Below are 21,426 nucleotides of genomic sequence, written 5' to 3'. Positions count from 1 at the left end.
AATGGACTTGCTTTTGGAATGGGTTTCCATTCCGAAAGGACCTCGTTTAAAGAGCCGTCTTGGTGATGATTCTCATCCCGACAGCATCATCTGAAGAGAGCAGAGACCGAACCCTCTCCCACAATCCGACAATATTTTTGCCCCGTGTGAGGGTCGAACTCACGACCTTCAGATTATGAGACTGACACGCTGCCTACTGCGCCAACGAGGCACAAAATGGTGTTAGCCTTTACCAGTAAAATGTAGTTCTCTTTTATTTATTATGATAAATTGTCATAATTAGCATAATAATGAACTGTATATTGTATATTACCTTGCCATTACAGTTTGAGATACTAATTATACAAAACTCTAGGAAAAAAACAATGAAGCAGCATCACACGTTGCAATTTGTCGAAATGACTATTCCCAAAGAATCGAAAGCCCAGTTGCATTGGCCGGGAATCGGACCAGGGCCTCCCGCGTGGCAGGAGAGAAATCTACCACTGAACCTCCAATGCTCATATGACACAACATGTAACCATTTTGCAAACGTGTCCAATAGCACGGCCAAAATAAATAGTTCCGAATGGGCAAACGCTTCTGTATTTCATTATTTGCTGTCTGTCCTTGCAGCAGGTATACATTCCAGTTAAACTCCTTTACATGGATTTGCTGTAAAGCATCTCACCAGAGTTTTCAAAACACAAGGAGTCAGAACCTACCACACACCACATCACATCTTTTCTGGTACACCCTAAGGATATGTGTCTCATTGCAGCTGATTCCAATGTTGAGTTACATTTCTAACATGTTCAGTTACAATTCTATAACGTTAACTTACAGTTCTAGAACGTGAAGTTGCAAGTCTATAATGTTAAGTTAAAGTTCAAGAATGTTAATGTACAGATCTAGAATGTTGAGTTTCATTTCCAGCGTGTTTAGTTACAATTCTAGAAAGTTAAGTTAAATCCTAGAATGTGAAATTGCAAGTCTACAATCTTAAATTATAGTTCTAGAATGGTAAGATACAAGTCAAGTAGGTTAGGTCCCAGTTCTAGAATGTTGAGTTACAATGATAGCATGTTAAGATACCGTTCTAGACAGTTAAGTTGCTATTCTAGAATGAGAAGTTGCAAGTCTATAATGTTAAGTTACAGTTCTAAAATGTTGAGTTGTAATGCTACCATGTCAAGTTACAGCTCCAAAATGTGAAGTTGCAATTCTAGCATGTTTAGTTAAAATTCTAGCATGTTTAGTTCTAATTCTAGAATGTGAAGTTGCAAGCCTATATTGTTTACTTACATTTCCAGACAGTAAATGTACAAATCTTGAATGTAGAGTTACATTTTCTTGCATGACCTTTGGTTAAGCAACACTCGGATACACCTTTGAAAGTTTAGTTGGTAGGGCTCAATGGACTTGCTTTTGGAATGGGTTTCCATTCCGAAAGGACCTCGTTTAAAGAGCCGTCTTGGTGATGATTCTCATCCCGACAGCATCATCTGAAGAGAGCAGAGACCGAACCCTCTCCCACAATCCGACAATATTTTTGCCCCGTGTGAGGGTCGAACTCACGACCTTCAGATTATGAGACTGACACGCTGCCTACTGCGCCAACGAGGCACAAAATGGTGTTAGCCTTTACCAGTAAAATGTAGTTCTCTTTTATTTATTATGATAAATTGTCATAATTAGCATAATAATGAACTGTATATTGTATATTACCTTGCCATTACAGTTTGAGATACTAATTATACAAAACTCTAGGAAAAAAACAATGAAGCAGCATCACACGTTGCAATTTGTCGAAATGACTATTCCCAAAGAATCGAAAGCCCAGTTGCATTGGCCGGGAATCGGACCAGGGCCTCCCGCGTGGCAGGAGAGAAATCTACCACTGAACCTCCAATGCTCATATGACACAACATGTAACCATTTTGCAAACGTGTCCAATAGCACGGCCAAAATAAATAGTTCCGAATGGGCAAACGCTTCTGTATTTCATTATTTGCTGTCTGTCCTTGCAGCAGGTATACATTCCAGTTAAACTCCTTTACATGGATTTGCTGTAAAGCATCTCACCAGAGTTTTCAAAACACAAGGAGTCAGAACCTACCACACACCACATCACATCTTTTCTGGTACACCCTAAGGATATGTGTCTCATTGCAGCTGATTCCAATGTTGAGTTACATTTCTAACATGTTCAGTTACAATTCTATAACGTTAACTTACAGTTCTAGAACGTGAAGTTGCAAGTCTATAATGTTAAGTTAAAGTTCAAGAATGTTAATGTACAGATCTAGAATGTTGAGTTTCATTTCCAGCGTGTTTAGTTACAATTCTAGAAAGTTAAGTTAAATCCTAGAATGTGAAATTGCAAGTCTACAATCTTAAATTATAGTTCTAGAATGGTAAGATACAAGTCAAGTAGGTTAGGTCCCAGTTCTAGAATGTTGAGTTACAATGATAGCATGTTAAGATACCGTTCTAGACAGTTAAGTTGCTATTCTAGAATGAGAAGTTGCAAGTCTATAATGTTAAGTTACAGTTCTAAAATGTTGAGTTGTAATGCTACCATGTCAAGTTACAGCTCCAAAATGTGAAGTTGCAATTCTAGCATGTTTAGTTAAAATTCTAGCATGTTTAGTTCTAATTCTAGAATGTGAAGTTGCAAGCCTATATTGTTTACTTACATTTCCAGACAGTAAATGTACAAATCTTGAATGTAGAGTTACATTTTCTTGCATGACCTTTGGTTAAGCAACACTCGGATACACCTTTGAAAGTTTAGTTGGTAGGGCTCAATGGACTTGCTTTTGGAATGGGTTTCCATTCCGAAAGGACCTCGTTTAAAGAGCCGTCTTGGTGATGATTCTCATCCCGACAGCATCATCTGAAGAGAGCAGAGACCGAACCCTCTCCCACAATCCGACAATATTTTTGCCCCGTGTGAGGGTCGAACTCACGACCTTCAGATTATGAGACTGACACGCTGCCTACTGCGCCAACGAGGCACAAAATGGTGTTAGCCTTTACCAGTAAAATGTAGTTCTCTTTTATTTATTATGATAAATTGTCATAATTAGCATAATAATGAACTGTATATTGTATATTACCTTGCCATTACAGTTTGAGATACTAATTATACAAAACTCTAGGAAAAAAACAATGAAGCAGCATCACACGTTGCAATTTGTCGAAATGACTATTCCCAAAGAATCGAAAGCCCAGTTGCATTGGCCGGGAATCGGACCAGGGCCTCCCGCGTGGCAGGAGAGAAATCTACCACTGAACCTCCAATGCTCATATGACACAACATGTAACCATTTTGCAAACGTGTCCAATAGCACGGCCAAAATAAATAGTTCCGAATGGGCAAACGCTTCTGTATTTCATTATTTGCTGTCTGTCCTTGCAGCAGGTATACATTCCAGTTAAACTCCTTTACATGGATTTGCTGTAAAGCATCTCACCAGAGTTTTCAAAACACAAGGAGTCAGAACCTACCACACACCACATCACATCTTTTCTGGTACACCCTAAGGATATGTGTCTCATTGCAGCTGATTCCAATGTTGAGTTACATTTCTAACATGTTCAGTTACAATTCTATAACGTTAACTTACAGTTCTAGAACGTGAAGTTGCAAGTCTATAATGTTAAGTTAAAGTTCAAGAATGTTAATGTACAGATCTAGAATGTTGAGTTTCATTTCCAGCGTGTTTAGTTACAATTCTAGAAAGTTAAGTTAAATCCTAGAATGTGAAATTGCAAGTCTACAATCTTAAATTATAGTTCTAGAATGGTAAGATACAAGTCAAGTAGGTTAGGTCCCAGTTCTAGAATGTTGAGTTACAATGATAGCATGTTAAGATACCGTTCTAGACAGTTAAGTTGCTATTCTAGAATGAGAAGTTGCAAGTCTATAATGTTAAGTTACAGTTCTAAAATGTTGAGTTGTAATGCTACCATGTCAAGTTACAGCTCCAAAATGTGAAGTTGCAATTCTAGCATGTTTAGTTAAAATTCTAGCATGTTTAGTTCTAATTCTAGAATGTGAAGTTGCAAGCCTATATTGTTTACTTACATTTCCAGACAGTAAATGTACAAATCTTGAATGTAGAGTTACATTTTCTTGCATGACCTTTGGTTAAGCAACACTCGGATACACCTTTGAAAGTTTAGTTGGTAGGGCTCAATGGACTTGCTTTTGGAATGGGTTTCCATTCCGAAAGGACCTCGTTTAAAGAGCCGTCTTGGTGATGATTCTCATCCCGACAGCATCATCTGAAGAGAGCAGAGACCGAACCCTCTCCCACAATCCGACAATATTTTTGCCCCGTGTGAGGGTCGAACTCACGACCTTCAGATTATGAGACTGACACGCTGCCTACTGCGCCAACGAGGCACAAAATGGTGTTAGCCTTTACCAGTAAAATGTAGTTCTCTTTTATTTATTATGATAAATTGTCATAATTAGCATAATAATGAACTGTATATTGTATATTACCTTGCCATTACAGTTTGAGATACTAATTATACAAAACTCTAGGAAAAAAACAATGAAGCAGCATCACACGTTGCAATTTGTCGAAATGACTATTCCCAAAGAATCGAAAGCCCAGTTGCATTGGCCGGGAATCGGACCAGGGCCTCCCGCGTGGCAGGAGAGAAATCTACCACTGAACCTCCAATGCTCATATGACACAACATGTAACCATTTTGCAAACGTGTCCAATAGCACGGCCAAAATAAATAGTTCCGAATGGGCAAACGCTTCTGTATTTCATTATTTGCTGTCTGTCCTTGCAGCAGGTATACATTCCAGTTAAACTCCTTTACATGGATTTGCTGTAAAGCATCTCACCAGAGTTTTCAAAACACAAGGAGTCAGAACCTACCACACACCACATCACATCTTTTCTGGTACACCCTAAGGATATGTGTCTCATTGCAGCTGATTCCAATGTTGAGTTACATTTCTAACATGTTCAGTTACAATTCTATAACGTTAACTTACAGTTCTAGAACGTGAAGTTGCAAGTCTATAATGTTAAGTTAAAGTTCAAGAATGTTAATGTACAGATCTAGAATGTTGAGTTTCATTTCCAGCGTGTTTAGTTACAATTCTAGAAAGTTAAGTTAAATCCTAGAATGTGAAATTGCAAGTCTACAATCTTAAATTATAGTTCTAGAATGGTAAGATACAAGTCAAGTAGGTTAGGTCCCAGTTCTAGAATGTTGAGTTACAATGATAGCATGTTAAGATACCGTTCTAGACAGTTAAGTTGCTATTCTAGAATGAGAAGTTGCAAGTCTATAATGTTAAGTTACAGTTCTAAAATGTTGAGTTGTAATGCTACCATGTCAAGTTACAGCTCCAAAATGTGAAGTTGCAATTCTAGCATGTTTAGTTAAAATTCTAGCATGTTTAGTTCTAATTCTAGAATGTGAAGTTGCAAGCCTATATTGTTTACTTACATTTCCAGACAGTAAATGTACAAATCTTGAATGTAGAGTTACATTTTCTTGCATGACCTTTGGTTAAGCAACACTCGGATACACCTTTGAAAGTTTAGTTGGTAGGGCTCAATGGACTTGCTTTTGGAATGGGTTTCCATTCCGAAAGGACCTCGTTTAAAGAGCCGTCTTGGTGATGATTCTCATCCCGACAGCATCATCTGAAGAGAGCAGAGACCGAACCCTCTCCCACAATCCGACAATATTTTTGCCCCGTGTGAGGGTCGAACTCACGACCTTCAGATTATGAGACTGACACGCTGCCTACTGCGCCAACGAGGCACAAAATGGTGTTAGCCTTTACCAGTAAAATGTAGTTCTCTTTTATTTATTATGATAAATTGTCATAATTAGCATAATAATGAACTGTATATTGTATATTACCTTGCCATTACAGTTTGAGATACTAATTATACAAAACTCTAGGAAAAAAACAATGAAGCAGCATCACACGTTGCAATTTGTCGAAATGACTATTCCCAAAGAATCGAAAGCCCAGTTGCATTGGCCGGGAATCGGACCAGGGCCTCCCGCGTGGCAGGAGAGAAATCTACCACTGAACCTCCAATGCTCATATGACACAACATGTAACCATTTTGCAAACGTGTCCAATAGCACGGCCAAAATAAATAGTTCCGAATGGGCAAACGCTTCTGTATTTCATTATTTGCTGTCTGTCCTTGCAGCAGGTATACATTCCAGTTAAACTCCTTTACATGGATTTGCTGTAAAGCATCTCACCAGAGTTTTCAAAACACAAGGAGTCAGAACCTACCACACACCACATCACATCTTTTCTGGTACACCCTAAGGATATGTGTCTCATTGCAGCTGATTCCAATGTTGAGTTACATTTCTAACATGTTCAGTTACAATTCTATAACGTTAACTTACAGTTCTAGAACGTGAAGTTGCAAGTCTATAATGTTAAGTTAAAGTTCAAGAATGTTAATGTACAGATCTAGAATGTTGAGTTTCATTTCCAGCGTGTTTAGTTACAATTCTAGAAAGTTAAGTTAAATCCTAGAATGTGAAATTGCAAGTCTACAATCTTAAATTATAGTTCTAGAATGGTAAGATACAAGTCAAGTAGGTTAGGTCCCAGTTCTAGAATGTTGAGTTACAATGATAGCATGTTAAGATACCGTTCTAGACAGTTAAGTTGCTATTCTAGAATGAGAAGTTGCAAGTCTATAATGTTAAGTTACAGTTCTAAAATGTTGAGTTGTAATGCTACCATGTCAAGTTACAGCTCCAAAATGTGAAGTTGCAATTCTAGCATGTTTAGTTAAAATTCTAGCATGTTTAGTTCTAATTCTAGAATGTGAAGTTGCAAGCCTATATTGTTTACTTACATTTCCAGACAGTAAATGTACAAATCTTGAATGTAGAGTTACATTTTCTTGCATGACCTTTGGTTAAGCAACACTCGGATACACCTTTGAAAGTTTAGTTGGTAGGGCTCAATGGACTTGCTTTTGGAATGGGTTTCCATTCCGAAAGGACCTCGTTTAAAGAGCCGTCTTGGTGATGATTCTCATCCCGACAGCATCATCTGAAGAGAGCAGAGACCGAACCCTCTCCCACAATCCGACAATATTTTTGCCCCGTGTGAGGGTCGAACTCACGACCTTCAGATTATGAGACTGACACGCTGCCTACTGCGCCAACGAGGCACAAAATGGTGTTAGCCTTTACCAGTAAAATGTAGTTCTCTTTTATTTATTATGATAAATTGTCATAATTAGCATAATAATGAACTGTATATTGTATATTACCTTGCCATTACAGTTTGAGATACTAATTATACAAAACTCTAGGAAAAAAACAATGAAGCAGCATCACACGTTGCAATTTGTCGAAATGACTATTCCCAAAGAATCGAAAGCCCAGTTGCATTGGCCGGGAATCGGACCAGGGCCTCCCGCGTGGCAGGAGAGAAATCTACCACTGAACCTCCAATGCTCATATGACACAACATGTAACCATTTTGCAAACGTGTCCAATAGCACGGCCAAAATAAATAGTTCCGAATGGGCAAACGCTTCTGTATTTCATTATTTGCTGTCTGTCCTTGCAGCAGGTATACATTCCAGTTAAACTCCTTTACATGGATTTGCTGTAAAGCATCTCACCAGAGTTTTCAAAACACAAGGAGTCAGAACCTACCACACACCACATCACATCTTTTCTGGTACACCCTAAGGATATGTGTCTCATTGCAGCTGATTCCAATGTTGAGTTACATTTCTAACATGTTCAGTTACAATTCTATAACGTTAACTTACAGTTCTAGAACGTGAAGTTGCAAGTCTATAATGTTAAGTTAAAGTTCAAGAATGTTAATGTACAGATCTAGAATGTTGAGTTTCATTTCCAGCGTGTTTAGTTACAATTCTAGAAAGTTAAGTTAAATCCTAGAATGTGAAATTGCAAGTCTACAATCTTAAATTATAGTTCTAGAATGGTAAGATACAAGTCAAGTAGGTTAGGTCCCAGTTCTAGAATGTTGAGTTACAATGATAGCATGTTAAGATACCGTTCTAGACAGTTAAGTTGCTATTCTAGAATGAGAAGTTGCAAGTCTATAATGTTAAGTTACAGTTCTAAAATGTTGAGTTGTAATGCTACCATGTCAAGTTACAGCTCCAAAATGTGAAGTTGCAATTCTAGCATGTTTAGTTAAAATTCTAGCATGTTTAGTTCTAATTCTAGAATGTGAAGTTGCAAGCCTATATTGTTTACTTACATTTCCAGACAGTAAATGTACAAATCTTGAATGTAGAGTTACATTTTCTTGCATGACCTTTGGTTAAGCAACACTCGGATACACCTTTGAAAGTTTAGTTGGTAGGGCTCAATGGACTTGCTTTTGGAATGGGTTTCCATTCCGAAAGGACCTCGTTTAAAGAGCCGTCTTGGTGATGATTCTCATCCCGACAGCATCATCTGAAGAGAGCAGAGACCGAACCCTCTCCCACAATCCGACAATATTTTTGCCCCGTGTGAGGGTCGAACTCACGACCTTCAGATTATGAGACTGACACGCTGCCTACTGCGCCAACGAGGCACAAAATGGTGTTAGCCTTTACCAGTAAAATGTAGTTCTCTTTTATTTATTATGATAAATTGTCATAATTAGCATAATAATGAACTGTATATTGTATATTACCTTGCCATTACAGTTTGAGATACTAATTATACAAAACTCTAGGAAAAAAACAATGAAGCAGCATCACACGTTGCAATTTGTCGAAATGACTATTCCCAAAGAATCGAAAGCCCAGTTGCATTGGCCGGGAATCGGACCAGGGCCTCCCGCGTGGCAGGAGAGAAATCTACCACTGAACCTCCAATGCTCATATGACACAACATGTAACCATTTTGCAAACGTGTCCAATAGCACGGCCAAAATAAATAGTTCCGAATGGGCAAACGCTTCTGTATTTCATTATTTGCTGTCTGTCCTTGCAGCAGGTATACATTCCAGTTAAACTCCTTTACATGGATTTGCTGTAAAGCATCTCACCAGAGTTTTCAAAACACAAGGAGTCAGAACCTACCACACACCACATCACATCTTTTCTGGTACACCCTAAGGATATGTGTCTCATTGCAGCTGATTCCAATGTTGAGTTACATTTCTAACATGTTCAGTTACAATTCTATAACGTTAACTTACAGTTCTAGAACGTGAAGTTGCAAGTCTATAATGTTAAGTTAAAGTTCAAGAATGTTAATGTACAGATCTAGAATGTTGAGTTTCATTTCCAGCGTGTTTAGTTACAATTCTAGAAAGTTAAGTTAAATCCTAGAATGTGAAATTGCAAGTCTACAATCTTAAATTATAGTTCTAGAATGGTAAGATACAAGTCAAGTAGGTTAGGTCCCAGTTCTAGAATGTTGAGTTACAATGATAGCATGTTAAGATACCGTTCTAGACAGTTAAGTTGCTATTCTAGAATGAGAAGTTGCAAGTCTATAATGTTAAGTTACAGTTCTAAAATGTTGAGTTGTAATGCTACCATGTCAAGTTACAGCTCCAAAATGTGAAGTTGCAATTCTAGCATGTTTAGTTAAAATTCTAGCATGTTTAGTTCTAATTCTAGAATGTGAAGTTGCAAGCCTATATTGTTTACTTACATTTCCAGACAGTAAATGTACAAATCTTGAATGTAGAGTTACATTTTCTTGCATGACCTTTGGTTAAGCAACACTCGGATACACCTTTGAAAGTTTAGTTGGTAGGGCTCAATGGACTTGCTTTTGGAATGGGTTTCCATTCCGAAAGGACCTCGTTTAAAGAGCCGTCTTGGTGATGATTCTCATCCCGACAGCATCATCTGAAGAGAGCAGAGACCGAACCCTCTCCCACAATCCGACAATATTTTTGCCCCGTGTGAGGGTCGAACTCACGACCTTCAGATTATGAGACTGACACGCTGCCTACTGCGCCAACGAGGCACAAAATGGTGTTAGCCTTTACCAGTAAAATGTAGTTCTCTTTTATTTATTATGATAAATTGTCATAATTAGCATAATAATGAACTGTATATTGTATATTACCTTGCCATTACAGTTTGAGATACTAATTATACAAAACTCTAGGAAAAAAACAATGAAGCAGCATCACACGTTGCAATTTGTCGAAATGACTATTCCCAAAGAATCGAAAGCCCAGTTGCATTGGCCGGGAATCGGACCAGGGCCTCCCGCGTGGCAGGAGAGAAATCTACCACTGAACCTCCAATGCTCATATGACACAACATGTAACCATTTTGCAAACGTGTCCAATAGCACGGCCAAAATAAATAGTTCCGAATGGGCAAACGCTTCTGTATTTCATTATTTGCTGTCTGTCCTTGCAGCAGGTATACATTCCAGTTAAACTCCTTTACATGGATTTGCTGTAAAGCATCTCACCAGAGTTTTCAAAACACAAGGAGTCAGAACCTACCACACACCACATCACATCTTTTCTGGTACACCCTAAGGATATGTGTCTCATTGCAGCTGATTCCAATGTTGAGTTACATTTCTAACATGTTCAGTTACAATTCTATAACGTTAACTTACAGTTCTAGAACGTGAAGTTGCAAGTCTATAATGTTAAGTTAAAGTTCAAGAATGTTAATGTACAGATCTAGAATGTTGAGTTTCATTTCCAGCGTGTTTAGTTACAATTCTAGAAAGTTAAGTTAAATCCTAGAATGTGAAATTGCAAGTCTACAATCTTAAATTATAGTTCTAGAATGGTAAGATACAAGTCAAGTAGGTTAGGTCCCAGTTCTAGAATGTTGAGTTACAATGATAGCATGTTAAGATACCGTTCTAGACAGTTAAGTTGCTATTCTAGAATGAGAAGTTGCAAGTCTATAATGTTAAGTTACAGTTCTAAAATGTTGAGTTGTAATGCTACCATGTCAAGTTACAGCTCCAAAATGTGAAGTTGCAATTCTAGCATGTTTAGTTAAAATTCTAGCATGTTTAGTTCTAATTCTAGAATGTGAAGTTGCAAGCCTATATTGTTTACTTACATTTCCAGACAGTAAATGTACAAATCTTGAATGTAGAGTTACATTTTCTTGCATGACCTTTGGTTAAGCAACACTCGGATACACCTTTGAAAGTTTAGTTGGTAGGGCTCAATGGACTTGCTTTTGGAATGGGTTTCCATTCCGAAAGGACCTCGTTTAAAGAGCCGTCTTGGTGATGATTCTCATCCCGACAGCATCATCTGAAGAGAGCAGAGACCGAACCCTCTCCCACAATCCGACAATATTTTTGCCCCGTGTGAGGGTCGAACTCACGACCTTCAGATTATGAGACTGACACGCTGCCTACTGCGCCAACGAGGCACAAAATGGTGTTAGCCTTTACCAGTAAAATGTAGTTCTCTTTTATTTATTATGATAAATTGTCATAATTAGCATAATAATGAACTGTATATTGTATATTACCTTGCCATTACAGTTTGAGATACTAATTATACAAAACTCTAGGAAAAAAACAATGAAGCAGCATCACACGTTGCAATTTGTCGAAATGACTATTCCCAAAGAATCGAAAGCCCAGTTGCATTGGCCGGGAATCGGACCAGGGCCTCCCGCGTGGCAGGAGAGAAATCTACCACTGAACCTCCAATGCTCATATGACACAACATGTAACCATTTTGCAAACGTGTCCAATAGCACGGCCAAAATAAATAGTTCCGAATGGGCAAACGCTTCTGTATTTCATTATTTGCTGTCTGTCCTTGCAGCAGGTATACATTCCAGTTAAACTCCTTTACATGGATTTGCTGTAAAGCATCTCACCAGAGTTTTCAAAACACAAGGAGTCAGAACCTACCACACACCACATCACATCTTTTCTGGTACACCCTAAGGATATGTGTCTCATTGCAGCTGATTCCAATGTTGACTTACATTTCTAACATGTTCAGTTACAATTCTATAACGTTAACTTACAGTTCTAGAACGTGAAGTTGCAAGTCTATAATGTTAAGTTAAAGTTCAAGAATGTTAATGTACAGATCTAGAATGTTGAGTTTCATTTCCAGCGTGTTTAGTTACAATTCTAGAAAGTTAAGTTAAATCCTAGAATGTGAAATTGCAAGTCTACAATCTTAAATTATAGTTCTAGAATGGTAAGATACAAGTCAAGTAGGTTAGGTCCCAGTTCTAGAATGTTGAGTTACAATGATAGCATGTTAAGATACCGTTCTAGACAGTTAAGTTGCTATTCTAGAATGAGAAGTTGCAAGTCTATAATGTTAAGTTACAGTTCTAAAATGTTGAGTTGTAATGCTACCATGTCAAGTTACAGCTCCAAAATGTGAAGTTGCAATTCTAGCATGTTTAGTTAAAATTCTAGTAAATGTACAAATCTTGAATGTAGAGTTACATTTTCTTGCATGACCTTTGGTTAAGCAACACTCGGATACACCTTTGAAAGTTTAGTTGGTAGGGCTCAATGGACTTGCTTTTGGAATGGGTTTCCATTCCGAAAGGACCTCGTTTAAAGAGCCGTCTTGGTGATGATTCTCATCCCGACAGCATCATCTGAAGAGAGCAGAGACCGAACCCTCTCCCACAATCCGACAATATTTTTGCCCCGTGTGAGGGTCGAACTCACGACCTTCAGATTATGAGACTGACACGCTGCCTACTGCGCCAACGAGGCACAAAATGGTGTTAGCCTTTACCAGTAAAATGTAGTTCTCTTTTATTTATTATGATAAATTGTCATAATTAGCATAATAATGAACTGTATATTGTATATTACCTTGCCATTACAGTTTGAGATACTAATTATACAAAACTCTAGGAAAAAAACAATGAAGCAGCATCACACGTTGCAATTTGTCGAAATGACTATTCCCAAAGAATCGAAAGCCCAGTTGCATTGGCCGGGAATCGGACCAGGGCCTCCCGCGTGGCAGGAGAGAAATCTACCACTGAACCTCCAATGCTCATATGACACAACATGTAACCATTTTGCAAACGTGTCCAATAGCACGGCCAAAATAAATAGTTCCGAATGGGCAAACGCTTCTGTATTTCATTATTTGCTGTCTGTCCTTGCAGCAGGTATACATTCCAGTTAAACTCCTTTACATGGATTTGCTGTAAAGCATCTCACCAGAGTTTTCAAAACACAAGGAGTCAGAACCTACCACACACCACATCACATCTTTTCTGGTACACCCTAAGGATATGTGTCTCATTGCAGCTGATTCCAATGTTGAGTTACATTTCTAACATGTTCAGTTACAATTCTATAACGTTAACTTACAGTTCTAGAACGTGAAGTTGCAAGTCTATAATGTTAAGTTAAAGTTCAAGAATGTTAATGTACAGATCTAGAATGTTGAGTTTCATTTCCAGCGTGTTTAGTTACAATTCTAGAAAGTTAAGTTAAATCCTAGAATGTGAAATTGCAAGTCTACAATCTTAAATTATAGTTCTAGAATGGTAAGATACAAGTCAAGTAGGTTAGGTCCCAGTTCTAGAATGTTGAGTTACAATGATAGCATGTTAAGATACCGTTCTAGACAGTTAAGTTGCTATTCTAGAATGAGAAGTTGCAAGTCTATAATGTTAAGTTACAGTTCTAAAATGTTGAGTTGTAATGCTACCATGTCAAGTTACAGCTCCAAAATGTGAAGTTGCAATTCTAGCATGTTTAGTTAAAATTCTAGCATGTTTAGTTCTAATTCTAGAATGTGAAGTTGCAAGCCTATATTGTTTACTTACATTTCCAGACAGTAAATGTACAAATCTTGAATGTAGAGTTACATTTTCTTGCATGACCTTTGGTTAAGCAACACTCGGATACACCTTTGAAAGTTTAGTTGGTAGGGCTCAATGGACTTGCTTTTGGAATGGGTTTCCATTCCGAAAGGACCTCGTTTAAAGAGCCGTCTTGGTGATGATTCTCATCCCGACAGCATCATCTGAAGAGAGCAGAGACCGAACCCTCTCCCACAATCCGACAATATTTTTGCCCCGTGTGAGGGTCGAACTCACGACCTTCAGATTATGAGACTGACACGCTGCCTACTGCGCCAACGAGGCACAAAATGGTGTTAGCCTTTACCAGTAAAATGTAGTTCTCTTTTATTTATTATGATAAATTGTCATAATTAGCATAATAATGAACTGTATATTGTATATTACCTTGCCATTACAGTTTGAGATACTAATTATACAAAACTCTAGGAAAAAACCAATGAAGCAGCATCACACGTTGCAATTTGTCGAAATGACTATTCCCAAAGAATCGAAAGCCCAGTTGCATTGGCCGGGAATCGGACCAGGGCCTCCCGCGTGGCAGGAGAGAAATCTACCACTGAACCTCCAATGCTCATATGACACAACATGTAACCATTTTGCAAACGTGTCCAATAGCACGGCCAAAATAAATAGTTCCGAATGGGCAAACGCTTCTGTATTTCATTATTTGCTGTCTGTCCTTGCAGCAGGTATACATTCCAGTTAAACTCCTTTACATGGATTTGCTGTAAAGCATCTCACCAGAGTTTTCAAAACACAAGGAGTCAGAACCTACCACACACCACATCACATCTTTTCTGGTACACCCTAAGGATATGTGTCTCATTGCAGCTGATTCCAATGTTGAGTTACATTTCTAACATGTTCAGTTACAATTCTATAACGTTAACTTACAGTTCTAGAACGTGAAGTTGCAAGTCTATAATGTTAAGTTAAAGTTCAAGAATGTTAATGTACAGATCTAGAATGTTGAGTTTCATTTCCAGCGTGTTTAGTTACAATTCTAGAAAGTTAAGTTAAATCCTAGAATGTGAAATTGCAAGTCTACAATCTTAAATTATAGTTCTAGAATGGTAAGATACAAGTCAAGTAGGTTAGGTCCCAGTTCTAGAATGTTGAGTTACAATGATAGCATGTTAAGATACCGTTCTAGACAGTTAAGTTGCTATTCTAGAATGAGAAGTTGCAAGTCTATAATGTTAAGTTACAGTTCTAAAATGTTGAGTTGTAATGCTACCATGTCAAGTTACAGCTCCAAAATGTGAAGTTGCAATTCTAGCATGTTTAGTTAAAATTCTAGCATGTTTAGTTCTAATTCTAGAATGTGAAGTTGCAAGCCTATATTGTTTACTTACATTTCCAGACAGTAAATGTACAAATCTTGAATGTAGAGTTACATTTTCTTGCATGACCTTTGGTTAAGCAACACTCGGATACACCTTTGAAAGTTTAGTTGGTAGGGCTCAATGGACTTGCTTTTGGAATGGGTTTCCATTCCGAAAGGACCTCGTTTAAAGAGCCGTCTTGGTGATGATTCTCATCCCGACAGCATCATCTGAAGAGAGCAGAGACCGAACCCTCTCCCACAATCCGACAATATTTTTGCCCCGTGTGAGGGTCGAACTCATGACCTTCAGATTATGAGACTGACCTGCCTACTGCGCCAACGAGGCACAAAATGGTGTTAGCCTTTACCAGTAAAATGTAGTTATTTTTTATTTATTATGATAAATTGTCATAATTAGCATAATAATGAACTGTATATTGTATATTACCTTGCCATTACAGTTTGAGATACTAATTATACAAAACTCTAGGCAAAAACCAATGAAGCAGCATCACATGTTGCAATTTGTTGAAAGGACTATTCCCAAAGAAACAGAAGCCCAGTTGCATTGGCCGGGAAACAGACCCGGGCCTTCCGTGTGGCAGGCGAGAATTATACCACTGAACCACCAATGCTCACATGACACAACATGTAACCATTTTGCAGACGTGTCCAATTGCACGGCCAAAATAAATAGTTCTGAATGGGCAAACGCTTCTGTATTTCATTATTTGCTGTCCGTCCTTGCAGCAGGGATACATTCCAGTTAAACTCCCTTACATGGATTTGCTGTAAAGCATCTCACCAGAGTTTTCAAAACACAAGGAGTCAGAACCTACTACACACCACATCATATCTTTTCTGGTACACCCTAAGGATATGTGTCTCATTGCAGCTGATTCCAATGTTGAGTTACATTTCTAGCATGTTCAGTTACAATTCTATAACGTTCACTTACAGTTCTAGAACGTGAAGTTGCAAGTCTATAATGTTAAGTTAAAGTTCAAGAATGTTAATGTACAGATCTAGAATGTTGAGTTTCATTTCCAGCGTGTTTAGTTACAATTCTAGCATGTTTAGTTCTAATTCTAGAATGAGAAGTTGCAAGTCTATAATGTTAAGTCACAGTTGTAAAATGTTGAGTTGCAATGCTACCATGTCAAGTTACAGCTCCAATTCGTGAAGTTACAATTCTAGCATGATAAGTTACATTTCTAGTATGTTTAGTTAAATGTCTAGCATGTTTAGTTCTAATTCTAGAATTTGAAGTTGCAAGCCTATATTGTTTACTTACATTTCCAGAGAGTTAATGTACAAATCTTGATTGTAGAGTTACATTTTCTTGCATGACCTTTGGTTAATCAACACTCGGATGCACCTTTGAAAGTTTAGATGGTAGGGCTCAATGGACTTGCTTTTGGAATGGGTTTCCAATCCGAAAGGACCTCGTTTACAGAGCCGTCTTGGTGATGATTTTCATCACGACAGCATCATTTGAAGAGAGCAGAGACCGAACCCTCTCCCACAATCCGACAATATTTTTGCCCCGTGTGAGGGTTGAACTCACGACCTTCAGATTATGAGACTGACACGCTGCCTACTGCGCCAACGAGGCACAAAATGGTGTTAGCCTTTACCAGTAAAATGTAGTTCTTTTTTATTTATTATGATAAATTGTCGTAATTAGCATAATAATGAACTGTATATTGTATATTACCTTGCCATTACAGTTTGAGATAATAATTATACAAAACTCTGGGCAAAAACCAATGAAGTAGCATCACACATTGCAATTTGTTGAAAGGACTATTCCCAAAGAAACGAAAGCCCAGTTGCATTGGCCGGGAATCGGACCCGGGCCTCCCGCGTGGCCGGCGAGAATTCTACCACTGAACCTCCAATGCTCACATGACACAACATGTAACCATTTTGCAGACGTGTCCAATAGCACGGCCAATATAAATACTTCCGAATGGGCAAACGCTTCTGTATTTCATTATTTGCTGTCCTTCCTTGCAGCAGGGATACATTCCAGTTAAACTCCCTTACATGGATTTGCTGTAAAGCATCTCACCAGAGTATTCAAAACACAAGGAGTCAGAACCTACCACACACCACATCACATCTTTTCTGGTACACCCTAAGGATATGTGTCTTATTGCAGCTGATTCCAATGTTGAGTTACATTTCTAGCATGTTCAGTTACAATTCTATAACGTTAACTTACAGTTCTAGAACGTGAAGTTGCAAGTCTATAATGTTAAGTTAAAGTTCAAGAATGTTAATGTACAGATCTAGAATGTTGAGTTTCATTTCCAGCATGTTTAGTTAAAATTCTAGCATGTTTAGTTCTAATTCTAGAATGTGAAGTTGCATGCCTATATTGTTTACTTACATTTCCAGAGAGTTATTGTACAAATCTTGAATGTAGAGTTACATTTTCTTGCATGACCTTTGGTTAAGAAACACTCGGATGCACCTTTGAAAGTTTAGTTGGTAGGGCTCAATGGACATGCTTTTGGAATGGGCTTCCATTCCGAAAGGACCTCGTTTACATAGCGGTCTTGGTGATGATTCTCATCCCGACAGCATCATCTGAAGAGAGCAGAGACCGAACCCTCTCCCACAATCCGACAATATTTTTGTCCCATGTGAGGGTCGAACTCACGACCTTCAGATTATGAGACTGACGCGCTGCCTACTGCGCCAACGAGTCACAAAATGGGTAAGGGACATTGGCGAGATGAGTGTCCAGTGTTGAAGAAGAGATCAAAGTCTGGTTATGTTCCCGCAAAACCGCCTGGGGCTGCGGTGTCTGTGCGTGCAGAAGAAAGAAGTGGTGCCATTGCTGCTGTGCAGGCACATACTCTTTTTTTTAGAAAAAGTCACTTACTGTAAGTGGCCTGCTGTTACTTAATTCAAATCTCATGAATTTAAAAGCATATTTCCTGTCATTACATCAGTGCCATTGTAATGACACAAAGTCTTTGGTAATGGCCCCACATATTAAAGAAAATTAGGATCCTTTTCTGCTGTGGAATGGCATCACATCAAAATCAAATACACAATTAGGGAAGGGGAACTAGTTAGTGAAATCCAAACTGTAGTTCAGCTGGAGAGAAAACCTAGGGACTGGCCCTCCTACACATAGCTGACAAACATGGTTCAGCAGTGTTCAACCTCTGCCTCCTTGTGGCCATTTTGGTAATCAGGAGGTCAAGCAGTTGAAACATAGCAGTTCAACTTAATTAAGGCAAAAAGAAGAGAACTTGTGACACATTTCTAAGTATTCTTTAAATTGTTTCAATCAAAAAAAAAAGTGAGTTTATTGCTGCATCCTTGTTGTCATCTGACTCATAAAGCTCCATAATCTTGACAGCAGTTAGATGAAGGGCCTGACTTCACAACTCAGACCAAATTAACAACTGGGTTTAAATGTAATACTGCACAAGTTAAAGGATAAAAGCTAACTCTCCTTCTCAAAATATGACACTTCAGTACTACATGTAATCCTAGTTTTAGGATTTAGCAGGGATATGTGATTGGGATATATCTGAAGAAACATCAGTAGGTAGTGATAATTGTCCAGCATTATGTAGACTATTACTACAAAGGGAAAAGAAGCAAGGGAAAATATCCGGGAAATGGGTATTTAGCAGTGCAAAATGGGAAATGCTTAAATATATATGTGAAATAAGAATGGATCAATTAGACTTGAATGAAGATATTAAAGAGATTGATAAAACATTACTAGAAGCTGCTAAACAGTCCACTTATATAAGGAAAGAATGAAGACAAAGGCTGTTCCCTGGTGGACAGAGGAGTGTGCTACAGCAGTGGAAGAAAGGAATACATTTCTCAGGATTTGAAAAATAACTTTTCATTTTCAGAATTTAATTAAAGGTTAGGAAAAATAATATGTAAAGCAAAAAGGCAAAGCTGGCAGATTGTTTGTAATAAAATTTGGAGGGAATGGCAGTATCCAGTGTTGAATATGGGGGGGACAGCAGTTTCTGATGAAAAGACTCAGAGATGATAGCTGATATCTGATAACTTGACTGAGGTAGCAAAGAAAGAAAGGGAAATTAGTAATTAAAAGAGGAGATGATATACACAGTACAACAGATGCTTCATTTACTTTGGATGACATGAAGAGGGCAATAGTAAGATCGGGACTAACATCTCCTGGGAAGGATGAAATCTGTTATGTAATGAGATTAAGCATCTATGAGGTTGCTAGGTTTTTTTTTAAACAAAGTATGGGAAGTGGGAAAATGACCAAATGGTTGGAAAAAGGCGGTGATTATTCCTATTAGGAAACCAGGCAAGGACCCATCAAATCTAATGAACTATAGACCAGTGATTTTCAACCACTAGTGCCGCGGCACAGTGGACAGTGGAGATCGTCAGGTGTGCCGTGGGAAATCATCCAACTTTTTAAAATCTGGTTTAAACTTTTTTTTTATAGATTTTCTCCGACAGCACTCGTACCGGAGCTCCGACAGCATACATATATACATATATATTCCCCCACCGGAACCCCGCTCCCCCTGAAATTCAAGTTTTTAGTTTTTTTCTTGCCTTGCGCATTCACATTCCCTCCTCCCGCACACATCTACAGAGCGCAGGAAAGGAGAGGAGTGAACCACGCACCAGCACTGCGTTAGGGAGACTATTCCAATATTTGAAAGAAACAGAGCTGATCAATAGAATTGAATTTTCAGTGAAGTGTATTATTTTTATTTTTTTTAGGGGATAGATAATTCTGGTCCACACTCCAACACAGTAGGTGGTAATGCACCTGAGTTGATTAATCATATGCACATGGATCTCAGTAGATACTGTAAAGTATCATACATTTTTGATGGCGGTAATTATTTATTTTATCTTAGCGTGAATCATTTACTTCTGTTTCCAAGAATGAGTTTTCACCTCCACAGAAACACTGGAGAGTGTAAGTAAGCGGAGGAGCGGTGTAGTGTGGGAGAACTTGGGTAGGTTATATAATAATAATGCATTTTATTTGTGAAGAGCCTTTCATGGCTAAAAACAATCCCAAGGTGCTACAGAGTAAAAGACAACAACAACCAGAACACAAGGTTTACAAAAAGGCTTTTTTGTGGAGCCCTCAGGTGGTCTGGGAGGGAATTCCACAGGTGAAGAGCGGCTGAACAGAAGGCCCCCATGGGGCTGCTGCATTCTGGATGATCTGTAGAGGTCGGATGGCACATGTAGGCAGTCCAGCCAGGCATTAATGAATAGATAGAGGCTGGTTAGATGTTTCCCCTGGCCTCCATGCAGTCTTTATGCAAAGCTAGGGTAGACATGTTCTTCTCCAGCTGTGTACTCAGCTATGTGCTCTGTAACATGAGATTATTATCTATCTTTGCATCTCACTCAAAGCAAATAAAGAGATTTCAAAATGTTGAATAATTACTTTGCCACGGCAGAGGCTGCCGCCCTTGGAGTCCGTCGTGCATTATTGATTTAATACAAAAACTACACTTAGTATCTCTTCATTTTGACTTAGTATCTCATAATTCAATCAATCAAATATTATTTATAGAGCCCAATATCAAAAATTCTAAGTTTCAGGGTACAATCTGTACAGCACATGACACCCTCTGTCTTTTTACCTTTGCAGCTGGGCTTGTATTGAACTAGTAGTTGGAGGAGGTGACGTAGCACCTTAAATATGTGCTTTAAGCTATGTTGTTCTCTCAGCTGTGAAAATTGTTTAGCAGTATCTGGATTTTGTAAGGCAAATCAGAGTAGAAGATTTTTTTGTCATAACTCTTCATTTCTGTTCTTCCTCATCATTTAAATTGGAATTGTGGTATTATTTGGTTGGTTTACTTAAGCAGGGACTCTCAAGGACTGCCTTCTTTCATCTACGTAACATTGCAAAAATAAGACACATCCTGTCTCAAAATGATGCAGAAAAACTAGTCCATGCATTTGTTACTTCAAGGCTGGATTACTGCAACTCATTGTTATCAGGTTGTCCCAAAAAGTCACTTAAGACTCTTCAGTTGATCCAAAATGCAGCGGCACGTGTATTGACAAGAACAAGGAAACGGGATCATATTACTCCTGTATTAGCTGCACTGCACTGGCTCCCGGTAAAATACAGAATAGAATTCAAAATCCTTGTCCTGACTTACAAATCAATTAATGGTCAGGCTCCAGCATATCTTAAAGATCTCATAGTACCTTATAAACCAACTAGAGCATTACGCTCCCAGACTGCAGGGTTACTTGTGGTTCCTAGAGTATCTGTCTCTCATGTGGCAGGTT

General features: G+C 38.4%; 13 non-coding genes across 13 annotated transcripts; all 13 read right to left on the bottom strand.

Moving 5' to 3' along the window:
• Positions 1 to 138: 138 nt before the first annotated feature.
• trnam-cau (transfer RNA methionine (anticodon CAU)) lies at positions 139 to 211 on the bottom strand. The gene has a single exon. It is a non-coding gene; the product is annotated as a tRNA-Met (tRNA).
• Positions 212 to 1,532: 1,321 nt separating this feature from the next.
• Positions 1,533 to 1,605, bottom strand: trnam-cau (transfer RNA methionine (anticodon CAU)). The gene has a single exon. It is a non-coding gene; the product is annotated as a tRNA-Met (tRNA).
• A 1,321-nt stretch (positions 1,606 to 2,926) lies between these two features.
• Positions 2,927 to 2,999, bottom strand: trnam-cau (transfer RNA methionine (anticodon CAU)). Its single transcript has one exon. It is a non-coding gene; the product is annotated as a tRNA-Met (tRNA).
• Positions 3,000 to 4,320: 1,321 nt separating this feature from the next.
• Positions 4,321 to 4,393, bottom strand: trnam-cau (transfer RNA methionine (anticodon CAU)). The gene has a single exon. It is a non-coding gene; the product is annotated as a tRNA-Met (tRNA).
• Positions 4,394 to 5,714: 1,321 nt separating this feature from the next.
• On the bottom strand, positions 5,715 to 5,787 carry trnam-cau (transfer RNA methionine (anticodon CAU)). The gene has a single exon. It is a non-coding gene; the product is annotated as a tRNA-Met (tRNA).
• A 1,321-nt stretch (positions 5,788 to 7,108) lies between these two features.
• trnam-cau (transfer RNA methionine (anticodon CAU)) lies at positions 7,109 to 7,181 on the bottom strand. The gene has a single exon. It is a non-coding gene; the product is annotated as a tRNA-Met (tRNA).
• A 1,321-nt stretch (positions 7,182 to 8,502) lies between these two features.
• trnam-cau (transfer RNA methionine (anticodon CAU)) lies at positions 8,503 to 8,575 on the bottom strand. Its single transcript has one exon. It is a non-coding gene; the product is annotated as a tRNA-Met (tRNA).
• Positions 8,576 to 9,896: 1,321 nt separating this feature from the next.
• On the bottom strand, positions 9,897 to 9,969 carry trnam-cau (transfer RNA methionine (anticodon CAU)). The gene has a single exon. It is a non-coding gene; the product is annotated as a tRNA-Met (tRNA).
• A 1,321-nt stretch (positions 9,970 to 11,290) lies between these two features.
• trnam-cau (transfer RNA methionine (anticodon CAU)) lies at positions 11,291 to 11,363 on the bottom strand. Its single transcript has one exon. It is a non-coding gene; the product is annotated as a tRNA-Met (tRNA).
• Positions 11,364 to 12,617: 1,254 nt separating this feature from the next.
• trnam-cau (transfer RNA methionine (anticodon CAU)) lies at positions 12,618 to 12,690 on the bottom strand. Its single transcript has one exon. It is a non-coding gene; the product is annotated as a tRNA-Met (tRNA).
• A 1,321-nt stretch (positions 12,691 to 14,011) lies between these two features.
• On the bottom strand, positions 14,012 to 14,084 carry trnam-cau (transfer RNA methionine (anticodon CAU)). Its single transcript has one exon. It is a non-coding gene; the product is annotated as a tRNA-Met (tRNA).
• A 2,587-nt stretch (positions 14,085 to 16,671) lies between these two features.
• trnam-cau (transfer RNA methionine (anticodon CAU)) lies at positions 16,672 to 16,744 on the bottom strand. The gene has a single exon. It is a non-coding gene; the product is annotated as a tRNA-Met (tRNA).
• Positions 16,745 to 16,962: 218 nt separating this feature from the next.
• On the bottom strand, positions 16,963 to 17,033 carry trnag-gcc (transfer RNA glycine (anticodon GCC)). The gene has a single exon. It is a non-coding gene; the product is annotated as a tRNA-Gly (tRNA).
• Positions 17,034 to 21,426: the final 4,393 nt, after the last annotated feature.

The sequence above is a fragment of the Cottoperca gobio genome, chromosome 6, assembly GCF_900634415.1.
Source record: "Cottoperca gobio chromosome 6, fCotGob3.1, whole genome shotgun sequence".
NCBI classification, from domain to species: Eukaryota; Metazoa; Chordata; class Actinopteri; order Perciformes; family Bovichtidae; genus Cottoperca; species Cottoperca gobio.
The sequence above is the reverse complement of the archived record's forward strand: the minus strand, read 5'-3'. Positions and strand labels throughout refer to the sequence as shown.